At 45.0% G+C, this 15,209-nt stretch overlaps 1 protein-coding gene across 3 annotated transcripts in view; it reads right to left on the reverse strand.

Moving 5' to 3' along the window:
- LOC120844244 (myocyte-specific enhancer factor 2) overlaps positions 1-2,927 on the reverse strand; it is a 155,318-nt gene extending 152,391 nt beyond the window's left edge. For 2 of the 3 annotated variants that reach the window (XM_040502934.2, XM_040502932.2), the window contains exon 1: positions 2,324-2,927. The gene's annotated coding sequence lies outside the window, so the exon portion shown is untranslated. The remainder of the gene's footprint in view (positions 1-2,323) is intronic. The other variant, XM_040215902.3, reaches the window with a different exon arrangement.
- Between the last annotated feature and the right edge of the window lie 12,282 nt (positions 2,928-15,209).

Here is a 15,209-nt window from a genome sequence, read left to right on the forward strand (position 1 = left end):
GACGCGAAAGTACTCGAGGACTTGGGAGGGGGAACGTGGAAACGCGAAAACGGCGGGGCGCTTCTTTCGGACGCACGTCCTCTGGCACGCGCTCGCTGCCTTCCGTCGTGCTTTCACTGCGTGCGCAGGCTCGAGGGTCACGTGACGTCCGAGCGTTTCCGAAGGTAGGAGGAAGCTCGCGCTGGAGGTGCTGAAGAACTTCCTTTGCCGTTGTCCGATTCTGTCAGTGTCCAATAACGGTACTTAAAAGGCCGACGACCAGACTCGATATTCTGCAAGGCAGAAGATGCTCCTCACCATGGGGGAGGGGGAAGCAGGCAACGGTGGACAGGGCAGAAGGGGGGAGAGAAGGAAAATTGGAAAGTGCGAACTGGTCGTCGGTACATAATTAAAGGGGGCGTTGCAACAATTTTTGTACACCGCGCAAATGCCGCTCGGAACGAATTGGTGACGTTCGTGACCTATGAAACACGCGTTTGTTTTTCAGTCCACGCAATAGAAGTCGCAGGAAGAAAAAAAAAAGAATGAAGAAAAACGAGCAGCGTTCAGACAGCCGGAACAAGCGGTCACGTGATCTGGAGCCAATTATATGCCACTACTGTGGATCCTAGCCATGCACCGGGGGCTGGCAAAGCACGGGACACGCGCTGAGTTCCAGACCGTTTGGACACGGGGCCACTGCCTGAACGCTTCTCGAGCTATCGATTAACACGAGCCCAAATCGAGTGCTCACGGAATGGTCGGGTCTAGTCTATGAGCCGTATTCAAATATGGTCACTGGAAGGGGGAGGGAAAGGGGCGTTGTCACGTCCTCAAGTTTTGCGCAGCAGAGATTGAAAGAAAACGCTCTATTTTGTCCTTGAAATAACACTGCAACGAAGGAGTTTCTTGGCCAGTGGCGTTGTGTGCGAGTATACTTGGATTCTACTATAGTGCCAGTAAGCTCGTGTAAAGTGGAAAACATTCCGAGCGAATATCGTTGCACGGGCCCTTTAAACGCTTGACTAAAAAAGTTTGCCCCCAAAAGAAGCTGAATCTTGCTCTGTGAAACGTTGTCTGCTACCCGGAGGCTTCGAAGAGTAAGGCAAGAAACGCAACTTTCATTTGACGTTTACGTTTTGACGGGCGAATCGGAGATGGCAGGTGTCGCGGAAGAGTTATTGTCTTTCCTGCAGTTGTCAGTACTGGATGGGGAAGATAGTTTGTAAGTCACAACTTGAGCGGAGGTATTTCAGTGACTATGAGCGAATAGACCTCTCGCTAAATTACCCAAGCATGCACCAAGGAGCATGCTGCGAGCATAGTTACACGCGTCGGTGTCTGCAGCAGTATAGGTGTTCTGAACTAAAAGTCTGAAAGAAATGACATCTTGCGCGCGCGTTCGTAAACGCCTTATTTTGGTTGTTTCCTTCGAATCTTTTATACGGGGAAGGCGAGCGCTCGCGGGGCGAGTACCCACCTTCCCAGCAACCTCCTTGCTGTTTGGTTAGTTTAGCAATATGTCTATTGAGGGTGATTCGAGGACATACTGTAAGAAAGGCTCAAGCAACAAATATATATGTTTATATATATTTTTATACCACTGCACTTTCGCTCGATCTCGTGCACCGCTGCAAACTTATTTGTAACGGTTTTTTTTTCTTCCTATTTTACAGACCGAATATGCGGGAGGGAGTAGCGCTCATGTAGAATAAACACCGAAAAACGCCGATTCTATACTTGGGAACTAAACGCCTTCGTTAGAGCACCTCGTGACAGAAGCCATTGAACAGGACAAACAAACTGCATTCACCGAAAAATACAAACAAAAAAGACAAAAAAAAAAAAAAAAAAAACGCACGAAACAGATTTTTAGAGAAACAAACCGCTGTGCATCTCCACATGCGAAAATTACGCAATCCATCAACAACTGCTAGTGCAAAACTAGTGTAAACAAAACAAGGTTAGTTGCTCCCGTCTGCATAAAAATCTACAGAAAAAAAAAAGAAACAAGAAAGAAAAAAAAAACGTGGCTATTATCAGCAGCGGACTAACAGATTCGAGGAAAAAGAAACTGGGGAGAGAGGGGAGGGGGGTTAGAGGGGCAATAAAATGATGGGAATGGAGGCGATAACATTCACAAACAGACGGATGGAATCAGGGGCAACTGGACACGGTAGGCATTAAAATAACAAGCGTAATGGCACTTACATGTCCAAAAACCTGGCGGTGCAAATAAAGGAACGCGCTTCTAGCATGATTTGGGCCGTTAGAATTGCCGAAAAAGGGTCTGACGTTGCGAGGGAGAGACAGTGGAGGCGGCACTTCATGAAGACATCCTTACCGTTCTCGAAAAGCAGACGACAATTCCTAGGGCTGCTCCGCTCCCATGGACGACGAAGACGACGGATGATGAAGACTCCTTTCTCTCCACCGAGAAGGAAACTCACGCAGACGGAGGCAAATTTGGGTTGGCAGTCGGAAGGCCTGACTCACAATTCCCGAATCTCAACTTCGATCGCTTCCCTTGGTGGCGAAAATTAAAAACCCCACAAGCGCCGACGAATGGCTGTTTTGCCGGAGCAGATGACAGGACCAAAACCGAAACCACAACAACGACCGCCAGTAGCAGACGACGGAGGGCGATCTGTGCGTGGCGAAGAAGCCGACTTCGCAGCAATCCGTTAGCCGAAATCCACACCGCGATCCGCACAGCACTTCAATCCACTCGGTCGCGAAGGCACTTTCACAGTAGACACAGCAAGCACGGTGATAAGCTTGTCGTCGTCGATTTTTCTAGAGCGGAATAAACGCGCCTTTCTGGCGTGTGTTACTAATAAAACCTTACTCTTTGCTTTACCCTAAAACACGGGCATCGGCTGCAGCCCCATGTAACCGCGCAGCCGTGCGACGTCGTCTGCCAAGGCGCGCGCACCGATGCCGGCGACGAGCGGGCGGAGGGGGGAACGGCCGCTGCGCCTGCGCGCCGACTGACGTCACCAAACCAAGGGCCAATAGCGGCGGCGCAGACCGGACGGGTCAGGAGTGACGTCACGCAGGTGAGCGTGAAAGGAGAAAGAGACAGAACAGAACACAGAACACGCGGCGCCTTCGAAGCCAGATAAAAGAAAGAAGTGAAAGTAAACAACGGTAGAAAAATGAAGGAGCGATGAGATGGAGCGAAGAGAGAGAGAGGGAGAGCGGAGAGAAAGAGAAGCACTGTGCGCGGAAGGATACTGTATGATTCCGCGATTGAAAGTAGCGCCGTGGCGCGGCAGTGCGCCGAGGTTTGAAAGGGAGCGAACGAAATAACACGCACAAAAAAGCGCTGGAAGCGGAAAGCGTTCGCGTGTTTTCTCTGGTCGCCTGCCAAGAATTTTATCGCGCAGGGGCATTTGAAATCGAAAGTCTGGAATAATAACAAACGGAGAGGGTCAACGATGAACGCTCAAACAGAAGGCTTCGGGAGTAGCTTGTTTTATGGTTAAATGGCGCGCTTGTTGTCGAAAAAGCGAGCTCGAATTTCACGCCGCAGCTCGAGGAACAAAAAAGCAACCAATAGAAAGAAACTTGGACACGTCAGAAACCAATAGAAGACACCAAAGTGGCAACCAATAGAAGAAACTTGGACACGTCAGAAAACGCTACATCAAAACCAAGAGCGTTCCGAAAATCAAAACAAACCGTGCATACTGCATGAGCAAGTACCACTAAACTGGAAGTGCTTTCTTTTTTCTTTTTTACTCACAGCTTATTGATATACACCGGTAATGATGGCTTCATATGCCGAACTTGTCTGTGACAAAACAAAGTGGACGGAAACACGGAAAAATATATATATAGGCCACGTGACCAAGCCAGCTAGGCTGCTCGTTAAAAGCAAAATAAAATAATAGTTAGCCCAATTAAGCGAAGCATCATAGACGGCAGTGGCACAGAGAGAAAGGACTTCAAACGGAACAAAAGCACCATCATTATCATCGTCAACAAGAACAACAGCAGCAACAACAACAGCAGCAACGGGCGAAGAAGACAGTTATGAGCGCCACCTATTATAATAAACAGACGGCTTTTATTTCCGAGGGCTACAATTCTTTGTTCCATTTCTTTTTCTGTGTGTGTGTGTGTTTTTAAAGGCTACTTTCGGACAAGCCAAGTTGGCGTTTGAAGTACCGATGATGCTGCTCTTCTCACACTGTCCTTTTGTCTGGCGAGCGCAAAACTGTTGTGTGTGTGTGTGCGCGCGAATTCAAAATGCGGAAGCGGCTCGGCCAGTCAGCGAAGTGGGTCGCTGGCTTCGTTGGGCTAAAATATAAAACACAAAAAACAAACCCAAACAAAACAAAGGGGGACAGAGAGGAGCTGACCGAGGAGTGAGAGAACAGGTAGGGTATGCCCCTCTTGCTTCATTGAACTTTTTTTTTTCTTCTTTATTATCCCGCCTGGGAACCGTTAGTGGTACTGCAGCTGCGATGTCAAGTGCAAAGGAGGATAAAAGGCAGGGAAAATAAGAACCATAGCCTGTACCTACACTTTTAAACATGATGAAAAAAGAAAAGAAAAACACACCCTAAGGTGTTTTCGATGTTCACTTCTAACCATCTTAACTATGGATTTAATACATTTTAATGAACCGCCTCGCTTATAAGGAAAAACGGCAACTTCGTGTAAGGAACTGCAGATGTTGATTCTTCTTTTTTTCACGCATATTTTAACAAGGTAAGTGCATTAATAATCAGTTCTTATTAATCAAAATGGAACGCAGTCTGGAGATCAAATTTTTACTCGTCAAATCGATTAGAGTCACTGACAATATAAGAAACACGGGGCATGTCCAGTCCAACGAGCATCTCATTTTTGCTCCTTAGCCAGTGAGATTGCGGTATTAGCCGATGGACCAATCACGGCACGATAACACAATAAGACCCGCCTCGCGTTAAGCTGTTAGAGACAAAAAAAGCGCCCGATAAGAGAAAAAGCAATCTGTCAGGCCGACGTTTATGCAGCACTCCTTCCCAAACACATCATTAAAAAATAAAATAAGAAACAAAAATTAAAAATGCAAACAAACAATAAATTGATAGAAAAAAAAACAAAAACAGCTTCGTTTTCTTGGAGAAAATTTCGTGCCGTCTGTCAAACAGCAGCGACGACGACGACGACGACGACGCAAGCGCCACCCATCGCTGCCGAAAGACACCTAGGTACTCAATCACCATTTCCTCGCTGGCGACCTCGGCACCGCCGACGATAGATGGCACGACACGTTATTCGATTCGTTCCTTTTTTTTAGCTTTGCTTAAAAAAAAAGTGGGATTGAACTTTACTCTTCAGGCAAGTTTGAATAAGTTTTTAAAGCTTCACGAAGTTGCGGACGTTTGACGGGTTGATTATTAATAATAAACAACGGACGGAATTGAACTTACAGCTTCCAATATTATAAAATGTAAAGCTTAACACATGCTTTGACTTATAACGTAAAAAAAAAAGAAAACAGCTGGAAACAGATGTTTAGACAGAGCAATGATTGCAGAAATGCAAGCTAGCCGAATACTAGTTAGCCAAGTCAAGGCAATGCATAACCTTCTGATTTGCCGATAACGCGAAAGGACACTTTCGTGAAGGATATCCTGACCACACGATAACGAAGCTAGCGTGAGCAGTGGCGCTTTCGCAGTATCCAGTATTGGCCTCAAAATCCAAAATAGATCTACTATCTACTAAAGCTCGCTTATTATTCAGCAAACCATTTATCGATGGCGGAAAGCTGCATCGTTTCAAATGTCTGCATTACCCTTGGCAATAAAAAAGACTAACGCGCAGCACTTAACAACGTTTTTTTTGTTTTTTTTTTTCGTAAGTGACATTATTGTTTTTTTCTTCCTCCCTGACCGCCATATATAAATTCGAGTGTTTTAACATTGGGTTCACGCTGGGGTGATTGTTTTTGTATGTGTCTATTCTCTTTTCGTTGTATAATAGCAATTCCCATTCGGCAAAGGTAGGCACGCAAAACGTTGTAAAAGAAAAGTGGTTTTCGTCACTTTGATTTTGAGTTTGCCGTCGTTTTTTCCTTGCAGGCAGGTTAAATATGTGGCTCAATCGTTAGCCGCCCCAAAGCTGTACAAAGCATTGCAAAGTGGAAACTAAAAAAATAAATATCTAGATTTGTTTTCTTTCTCATTGTACCTTATTTTGAAAGATCGGCTGCATTTTAAAATGAATTAGGAATTACAATAAAATCTAGTGATATGAACTTCTAAATATGAGTAAACTTGAGTAAACGATACACAATTTGATATATATTTTGCAATTATTTTAGGAAAGTGTGGAGGCGACGAATATATTGCTAAAATCTCTCAAACACATTTTACTTACAAATGTCGTAGTTCTATTTTTTTTTATTAAAATATTAAATTGTAACTTTTACTATTTTGTGTGCATATTGTGCATCGCTTGTAAAATAAAAAAAAAAAAACGATCACGACGAGAGTGCTTCGTCGTGACAGTTACGACAGTGTAAAGGCTACTTGACAATATACACTCATCAACTGCTACAATTTTATAGCTAAAAACAAAAAAGGACAAAAGAAAAGTTATCAAACATATATATTAACTTTATTTTCCTTCCAAAGTCATAACTTAAAAAATATAAATTTGTTTTTACAAAAATACAAAAAAAAAGGCGAAGAAAAGTGCACAAAACTATGGATGTTGCAAACCCGCCAAGGTTCGTCTTATTTCTAACTTTCAACTGAAAGTCGACGAAAACTCGACAATTTAAAAACGAGCTGGCACCGCCTGGTGGAGAAAGGACGCAGCATTTTTACGAACGTCATTAAACGAATAAAATCTCATACGCTTGTTTTTCTATTGCGTAAACTTGAGTTTTGTTTCCTAAAATTTTGAAACGGGCCCCATTTTATACGTAATCTTACCTATATTCTGAAGTTTTTTTTTATTTCTTTCAAAAGTCGGGCCAATCTTGTTTAAAGAATCCAATTCTTCAAATTTCGCTAGAAGGTCGAAAGTTTGCTGGACCAGCCGCGTACCTCAGGTTCAACGAATGTTCGCCACATCCCAACATAAGGCGAAGCCTGGCTACCACCCAAACAAACAAAAACCTAAAAATTGAGCGCCCAATTTTTTTTTTTTTTTTTTTTTTAAGTTTGTTCAAAGTTCAGTCTATCACACTTGCAGTTGCAAGTCCCGGGAGCACGGTGGCGTGAGGCAGCGACATCTGGTGTAGCGGGCGTGAGAAAAACCTGGCGGCGCCTCTGAAACTCCGGGAGCAGTTGGAAGTTGGCGTCGGTGTATAGGGCGGGCAGTCACGCTATACCCACGATCCCCCAATTAATTAAAGAATGGCACGTCGGTAGAAGATTTCGCTCGAGGTTCTGCTCGTTGTTGTTTCAGTTACGGGCGCTCCGCTGCGGTTCACAACAGGCTACGTAATGCATCGGATACAAGGGGGGCAAAGGACAGCGTAAGGGGCTACTCAAGAGAAATTCCCTGGGAAGGTTCCAGGGGGAACCGACACTTCGACACTTGAAAATTGCCTCGACTTAAACGATTGTCGTAAATTCGCTGACACTCGGGGCAGTAGGACAAAGAAATAAACAAAAACCGTTCACAATCGCACTTTATACATATGAAGAAAAAAAGTGAGCGCGCAAGCAAACAGGCGACAGGATGGTGTATTCTCATTAAAAAAGTAGAAATTCCCAGCCGATGTTGTGAGTACGTCCGTCCCTGCATGTGTGCCTGTTTTGCATGCGTATACAAGTGCACTGTGCATGTATGTGCGTATCAAGTTTGTTAGCGCAGGGCAGCTCGAAGGACCCGGAGCTAAAGTTCTCGTTGCAGCCGCCAGAAATCCTGGGTTAGATCTCCCTAACGTATAAGCCAGTGGAGCCCTTCTCTTTCGTGGAATGAACTGACGAAAAAATTGTCAAGGTGCAGGCGAGCTAATGTATGTTGATAATGATGTTACAAGTCTAAGATTGGGAAGGGAAAATGAAAGAAGAAGTGTAAGAAGCCGGAAAAAGGGTAAACTCTTGCGGTTTAGAAGGTCTTTGTGGAAAAAGAAAAGCCCATCGGTGGGAGTTGGCGGTGACCTTGGGAAGTGGCTATAAAAGCTGTGGACAGAATAAAATTTGTTAGTCGAGTTTGAAACGTTTGTTGTCCCTTTTTTTCTGTCTTACACTTTTCCTTTCCTTTTTCCTTCCCAGTCTCAGGATTTTAACATCATGATCAACGAACTGACGTTGTCTAAACACTCATCGTCTACCTTGTTTTGCTTTAGATGCATGCGCGTGCCTTTATCGAAACGCACATTCGCGCATATATGTTCACAGCGCTTTTATACACTCGCGAAAACTAAAAATGGGCAAGCACAATCCCGCAAGTACAATTTTATACAAAGCGCTTGCGTAACCGACTCCGTCGAAACCATCAATGTCGAAAAAAAAAAAAAAAAGGACGATTACATGGGTTCAGAAGTCTCATATAAGATGTTTGTCTATTCACACATATATTCTACGCAGGAAAAGCGTATTCATTTAGGCATACAACTGAGTTGTGCGCGGGCAACGCACCAGACACAACGTATATGAATAGCGATACACTTCTCATCTCGGTCTTCACGACCCTTAGCAGACGACCAATTCCGTCCTGGAGTCCAACGGACAGGCAAAATGGAGATTAGGCTTACCTAACGACAGGTCGAACTGGGCAACGGATGTCCGAACGAGCCGACTGGGGTTTGAGACCGCCTCGTTCTGCCAGGAAAAGGCTAGCACCTATGGCGCGGGGTTCACGTAATTGCGCATCACGAGGCCTGTAGCACTCGTGCGCGCCTCAAGCGGGTCCTTTGCCTGGCATCCCGTAGAGAAGAAGCGAAGACAGCCGTAATGCAGTTCTCTTACGAGGCGTGGCAGAGGCGTGTACGGGTGTGTTTTTGGCCCCTGTTTCGATAGGGTGGTGAGCAGGGGCGGACGCAGGTATTTCTTGAAGGGAAGGTCAGGTGTTGGTCAGCATATCATATGTTTAAGACCCCCCCCCCCCCCTTCCCGTTTCCACGCCCTAAATTTTTACACATGCAGAATTCAAGAGGGGGGTCCGGACATCCGGACCCCCCCCCCCTTTCTTTCCCCCCCCTCCCCCCCCCTCTGAATCCGCCCCCGGTGGTGAGCATACTACGTAAGTTTAATCACGTTGTCCCTACACTCTAAGAAATGCCTGCGCGCCTACTTACCCGCAAAACACTCAAAGAGCCAATCTCTGCGATCTATGAAATCACCTCAGCGAATGATGAGGCGGAACATCTGTTTAGACCTAAAAATGAAGTCTGCGCTGTAGCATTACGCAATGCAAAACGTCATGCTTGCATTGCGTAATGCCACAGCGCAGACTTAAGTTTGAGGTCTAAACAGATGTTCCGCCTCCGCATTCGCTGAGCTGATTTCATACATCTCAGAGATTGGCTCTTTGAGTGTTTTGCGGGTAAGTGGACGCGCAGGCATTTTTTAGAGTGTACATCTTGACCATATCTTCGGAAGAAACATCTAACCATTTTATTTTTTTAAGAAAGAGATCTTGATTGTTGGAGCAGGACGGGATAAAAAATAAGTGCAAAAATAAGTAACAAGAAGCGCTAACACTTGGATAATCAATTTACAAAATGGGAAAAGACTTGCTCTCTCACGAGGACATTTTATGCCCAGTACGCTCTGCTGCTATTTGTTTGCTTGTTGACGTGAGCATGTTCAATTTGGGCCACTTGCTATTCTAGCAATTATAGCTATCTATTTACATTTCACTTGAGAAACTTGTTCTTTGTTGCCTCTGACAAAATAAATTATAATAAGAAATTTCAGGCAGGTTTTGGCGACCTTGATGCAGGTCTTAGAAGGGCGGGAGGAATCATATGTTTGTCATTATAGACTTAGGATAGGTGGCGCAAGCTACCGCCCGTTACAGTCATCCATGCATCCATCCATCCATCGGACTAATCTTCAGGAGGTTCACTACCAGTCCTCAAATGAGAATTTGTACCACTGAAAAATAACGCTTAGGTGATTTTGTGCATACGGTGCTTGCCCGGCCCTCTGAGGCATTTTCTTGCATCTCGCACTTTTTTTCATTTCTTTCTAAAGATTAATGGCCTATGTGGACACCATCTTGTGGGAACCAGTCCTGCAAGCCTTGGGGTTTTTTGACGGTCTCTGTATTGTTCTTGCAGATTTCGCAGACCCATCAGAAGAGCCAGATTTGCTCTTCCTCACATATCAATTTTGCTACGTTACCCTAGACCCGTGGTTCTCAACAATTGATGTTTCGCGGATTCTTTGCGGATCGGCGGAGATGCTGGAGTACCCGGTTTGCTGCGACGGGAAGGGAAAGGTATAGATTATTTATGATAATGATTTCATAAATGAATACAAGTAAGCGAAGTAGACTTCTCTTTTCATTGACGTACACACGAGAAAACTCACCCAAAAATGTGAACGCTTCTTCTCAGTTTAAAAGGAAGACAACTTTTATTTACGGGTTTGACTGATGTGACAAGACTTCGCGGACCCCCAAGGGTGCGCGAGCCTCCCTTTCAGAACCACTGCCCTAGACCTTGAGTCCGAATAAATAAATTCAAGCACCTGTACTATCAGCATCATCATTACCAATACTACAAAGAAAAAAAAGAAAAAAAGACTCGAAACACACTTTTCTCAATACGACTGCCAGGACGTCAAAAAGCGCCGAAAGGGAGGAAAGGTAGAGGACGTTGGCGACCCTCTTCGTAGAATGACAACCCTCTCCGAGATGAGAAAGCATTCCAAGGTTTAGAGTCTCCTATTTAAATAAAAAAGGATTACCACGTAGGTCAAATTCTGCCAGACTGGCTAATTTAGTGCCACTTGAAGCGAGTGCACTTCGCACCTAGTGTCACTCGTGCGGTGCCACACGGTGACTTGTAGTGTCACTCACCGAAGAACGCACTCGACATCGAGTGTGTTCCGTAACCTCACCACACTCAATCCAGGAGACAGAGGGTGTAGCCTCGCCTCAATAGCAGTGTTTCAGGAGTAAAGAGAACACCCATAGGAGAAACAATCAAGCTTCCTAACATAAATGCGACATGGTGTAATATGCCAACACAACAAGGACAAAAACGAAGGGAGAACTGGACAGGACGCGGCATAAATGTAAGTACTTTTCAGAGAAGTACTATTACATATACACTTGTTTTATGCAAAATAAAAGTAATGTATCACGGAAAAACAAACGGCTCTCAGCCATTCCGACGTACACATTACACTTGACTGCGCAACAGCGCAGGGCACCCATATTTGTTTCTTTAAAGACGAGCCGAAGAGGTACCGCCTGAGTGCGAAACTGTGAACTTCGAGTTGCAGTATGGAGTCGGCCGCAGCACCGCGAGCCCCAAGTCGCCTATGGTCCGAGCAGGAGACCTTTGCTGTGATCAGACTGTGAAAAGACCACCTGGAAGACCACCGTAGCGCGAAGGTCTTCTAGGTTTGGATATGATATCTGCTTCGTACTTGTTTCGGCTTGCGTTGGCTAAATGTATTCATCAAATTGGCGTAAAGCAGAAAGCTTTACGCCAATTAACGCAGAAATGTCTAGCATGTTTTTTTTTTGTTTTTTTTTATAAGGATACAAAAATATTTTTTGAGAAATCTGCGTGTATTATGTAGTAATTTGCGTTTTTTTACTTTACCCATCGTCATTGACAGAATGTCCCAGTGACACTAAATTTTCTTGAAGTGCGCACTCAGTGAGTCCGTCTGACGGGGGTATTCCACGCCTGTGTAAAAAAAAAAAAAAGTACGGGGATATTATTATTGTTAATTTACAACAGAAACGCAGTAAAAAAAAAATTCTTACGTTATCACCGCTAAAAAAAGAAAGAAACTCAATGCCTTACTTGTTTGTTTAGGAAAGAAGGCCCCTATTCACGAATATATAATTCCGCTCACGAGGTTCGACATGCCACAATCCCGAAAAGGAACATCTCCTCCGGTCTTGTCCGCACACTCTGGTAAACACACCCGAAGAGAGATCAAGTTCAGAACGCTTACACGCGGAGAAAACCCCGCATTCACACGTCTATACACACAACAACTTTGCCCACGAGGTCCGACATCCTACATCCGAAAAGGGACCTCTGCTTTAGTCTTGTCCACACACTCTGGTAAACATATAAAAAGAGAGAGATCACGTTTAGAGCGCATGCTCGTCGCTAGTCCAGAAAGAAAAACCCGCATGCACACGCCTATATACATAACCTTGCTCCTCACGAGGTTCGAAATCCCACAATCCCCAAAAAGGACACCTCCTCCGGTCTTGTCCACACTCTAGTAAACATCCCAAAAGAGAGAGAGTGCGATCACGTTTAGAACGCATGCTTGTCGCTTTCCAAGGAAAAAAAAAAAAAAAATCCGCATTCATACGTTTATATACGTAACTTCGCTCACAAGGTGCGACACCTCGCAATCCCGAAAAGGGAACCTCCTCCGGTCTTGTCCGCACACTCTGGTAAACATACCCGAAGAGAGATCAAGTTCAGAACGCGTGCTCGTCGCTTACCCGCAGAGAAAACCCCGCATTCACACGTCTATACACACAACAACTTTGCCCACGAGGTCCGACATCCTACATCCGAAAAGGGACCTCTGCTTTAGTCTTGTTCACACACTCTGGTAAACATCCCAAAAGAGAGAGATCACGTTTAGAGCGCATGCTCGTCGCTTGTCCAGGAAGAAAAACCCGCATTCATGCGCCTATATACATAACCTTGCGCACGAGGTTCGACATACCACAATCCCCAAAAAGGACACCTCCTCCAGTCTTGTCCACACTCTGGCAAACATCCCAAAAGAGAAAGATCACGTTTAGAACGCATGCTCGTCGGTTTCCAAGGCGAAAAAAAAAAATCGCATTCATACGTCTATATACGTAACTTCGCTCACAGGGTGCGACATCCCACAATACCAGAAAGGGACAGCTCCTTCAGTCTCGTCTATATTTTGTGGTATATATCCGCCAAAGAGAGAGATCACGTTTAGAAAGCGCACCCTCTCTTCACGAGGCCAGACAGGCGAAGAGGCTCTAAAAATCCCGGAAACAAGGAAAAAAAGGAAAGGATGACATCGAGGTATGGGACCTTGCCACCGAGACAGGATCTCGCGTAATAGGGAATCACGAGGCCGGACACCTAAAAAAATAGAGAACAACGAAAAAAAAAAAAAAAGGGTTGAAACCCCCCTGGTGGTTGAGTCTCGTGCGAGGACATACGTTCTGTCCAGCCATGGGGTCACCTCTCTTTTGCGCAACTGCTGCTGCCACGTGCGTAGCCTCGGTTTCAAGTCGGGATTTAGGGATCCAGGAAGACAACCGATCAGACTCAGTGCCTGATCGGGAAGGGGGGTCCTCATTGTTGTGCGACGGCTGGGGTATTCGTCCTATTGTTATGCATTGCCCGCGAAGAGGACTCTGTGCTTTCGTGAATGGTAGAAACGGCGCGGCGGAAAGCGGCTTGTTTTTGTGCGTTGCTCCGTGTTCGTCCTATTGTTCTCCTGGACAGGCGTCCTTGGAGTCTCGCCGCGGGTCCGCCTTTTGTTATCGCCAAGTCTTACGCTTCGTCCCCCGTGGCGATATACGGGAACTATAGGGGGCGCTTTGAAAAACGCGCGTAGCGCCGCTAGCGGAGGAGCTGGCGTTCAACAGTGAGGCGCGTTCAGCAGCCCGCGGCGCCTTTTCGCATGCCAAGCTGTGGTGGCGGAAGCGGTTAAGGAAGGAACTGTTTGCTTTTTGAGCTGATACGTTGAGGGTGACGTTGCATGAGTGCTGGGGCTGACCTAAGAAGGGCATCTACATGTTCTCCGCTTCTTATATATTGAGTTTGAGTCGTCAATAGGGGTAATTTCTCTAGTTGCGGTCGGAAAAGGGGTTTGAGCAATTTTCCGAAAAGCAAGATGGCCGCCACCGTAATTGCTCTCAGTGGGAAATTTGTTTCGCTCGTCGCTGTAAACTATAGGACTGCTGGGACGATGATATTTGGAGGCGAGTGAGATACTCACTAAGTTTTTGGACTAAGTGTGCCAAAGGTTCATTAATACAGCAGGTGTGAAAGTTATGTTTCGAACGAATAAAGGAATAAAACTGTCTATACGGGATATCGAACATTGGACCCAAAATGTTGTGTTATAACCGGGCTGTGCGAAGTGCAGATTTGGACACAGAAGTTCTTGGACATGAACGTAACTTGACACAACACTTATTATACCAAAAATAGGTGACATAGGGAAACCAGGTGGAAATTTTGTTTGGGCGAACACCATTTGCTAGGACTCCCAGTGATAATCTAGGTCGCACTACAGCAACGTAAGAAAGTAATACTGAAAGTGCCTTCCTCACAATATTATCGTTAATTTTTTTTTTTTTTTTTTTACATTCAGCATTTCTCGTTAAGAGGCACAAAATCGTTCTGTATATTTTTACTGTTTTTAAATTTGCGATTATTTGTTTTTATGAAGAAAAATCCCGCAGTTTGAAACGGTTTTCACCGGCTGTCAGATTCAAATATCCTTCGTTTTTTTTTAATTTTTTAATAAGATCTGCAGAGCATCCAGTCGCTACAGCAACCAGTCAAAAATGCAGAAGGCAAAAAAGGTTAAAAAAGGTTTGCAATTAAAAATAAGTATTCGTGGCCTTACAACATTCCTAGTGTCTCCTTCGATTGCACGCGTTTCAGCCGCACGTTTCTCAAGAAGGTCACTAACCGAACTCAAAGAGGCAAACCTTCTGAGCAGGTGAACGAAGTCTTTCGATTGGCAGGAACTGTATTTCATTCAACTGAGAAGCCACACGAACGAAGCCAGGGCCAAGCATATCCCTCGCGTTATACAAACACGTTCGATGACGACACAGCTTTTCACCGTGCTCGCTTATTTCTGCAGCATGTTCCTTTTTCTGTATACTTCTTTAGACCGCTCTTGAATGCATGCCCCTTTTTTTCTGTATATTTTTAACATTGTAATTGGCTCCTGCTATTGCTCTCAACGCAAGGTCCCGGTAATCCTAAATAAATGAAAATAAATTCTAGAGCGGATGCGCGAACTTTTGTAATAAATCTGGCTGGAAATCCGAACCAGACGAAATGCCAAAATCCACACTTCCTGGTGTTTAAATAATTTATGTACACATAT

Source organism: Ixodes scapularis, unplaced genomic scaffold (assembly GCF_016920785.2).
Source record: "Ixodes scapularis isolate PalLabHiFi unplaced genomic scaffold, ASM1692078v2 PGA_scaffold11__112_contigs__length_91849675, whole genome shotgun sequence".
Lineage (NCBI taxonomy): Eukaryota > Metazoa > Arthropoda > Arachnida > Ixodida > Ixodidae > Ixodes > Ixodes scapularis.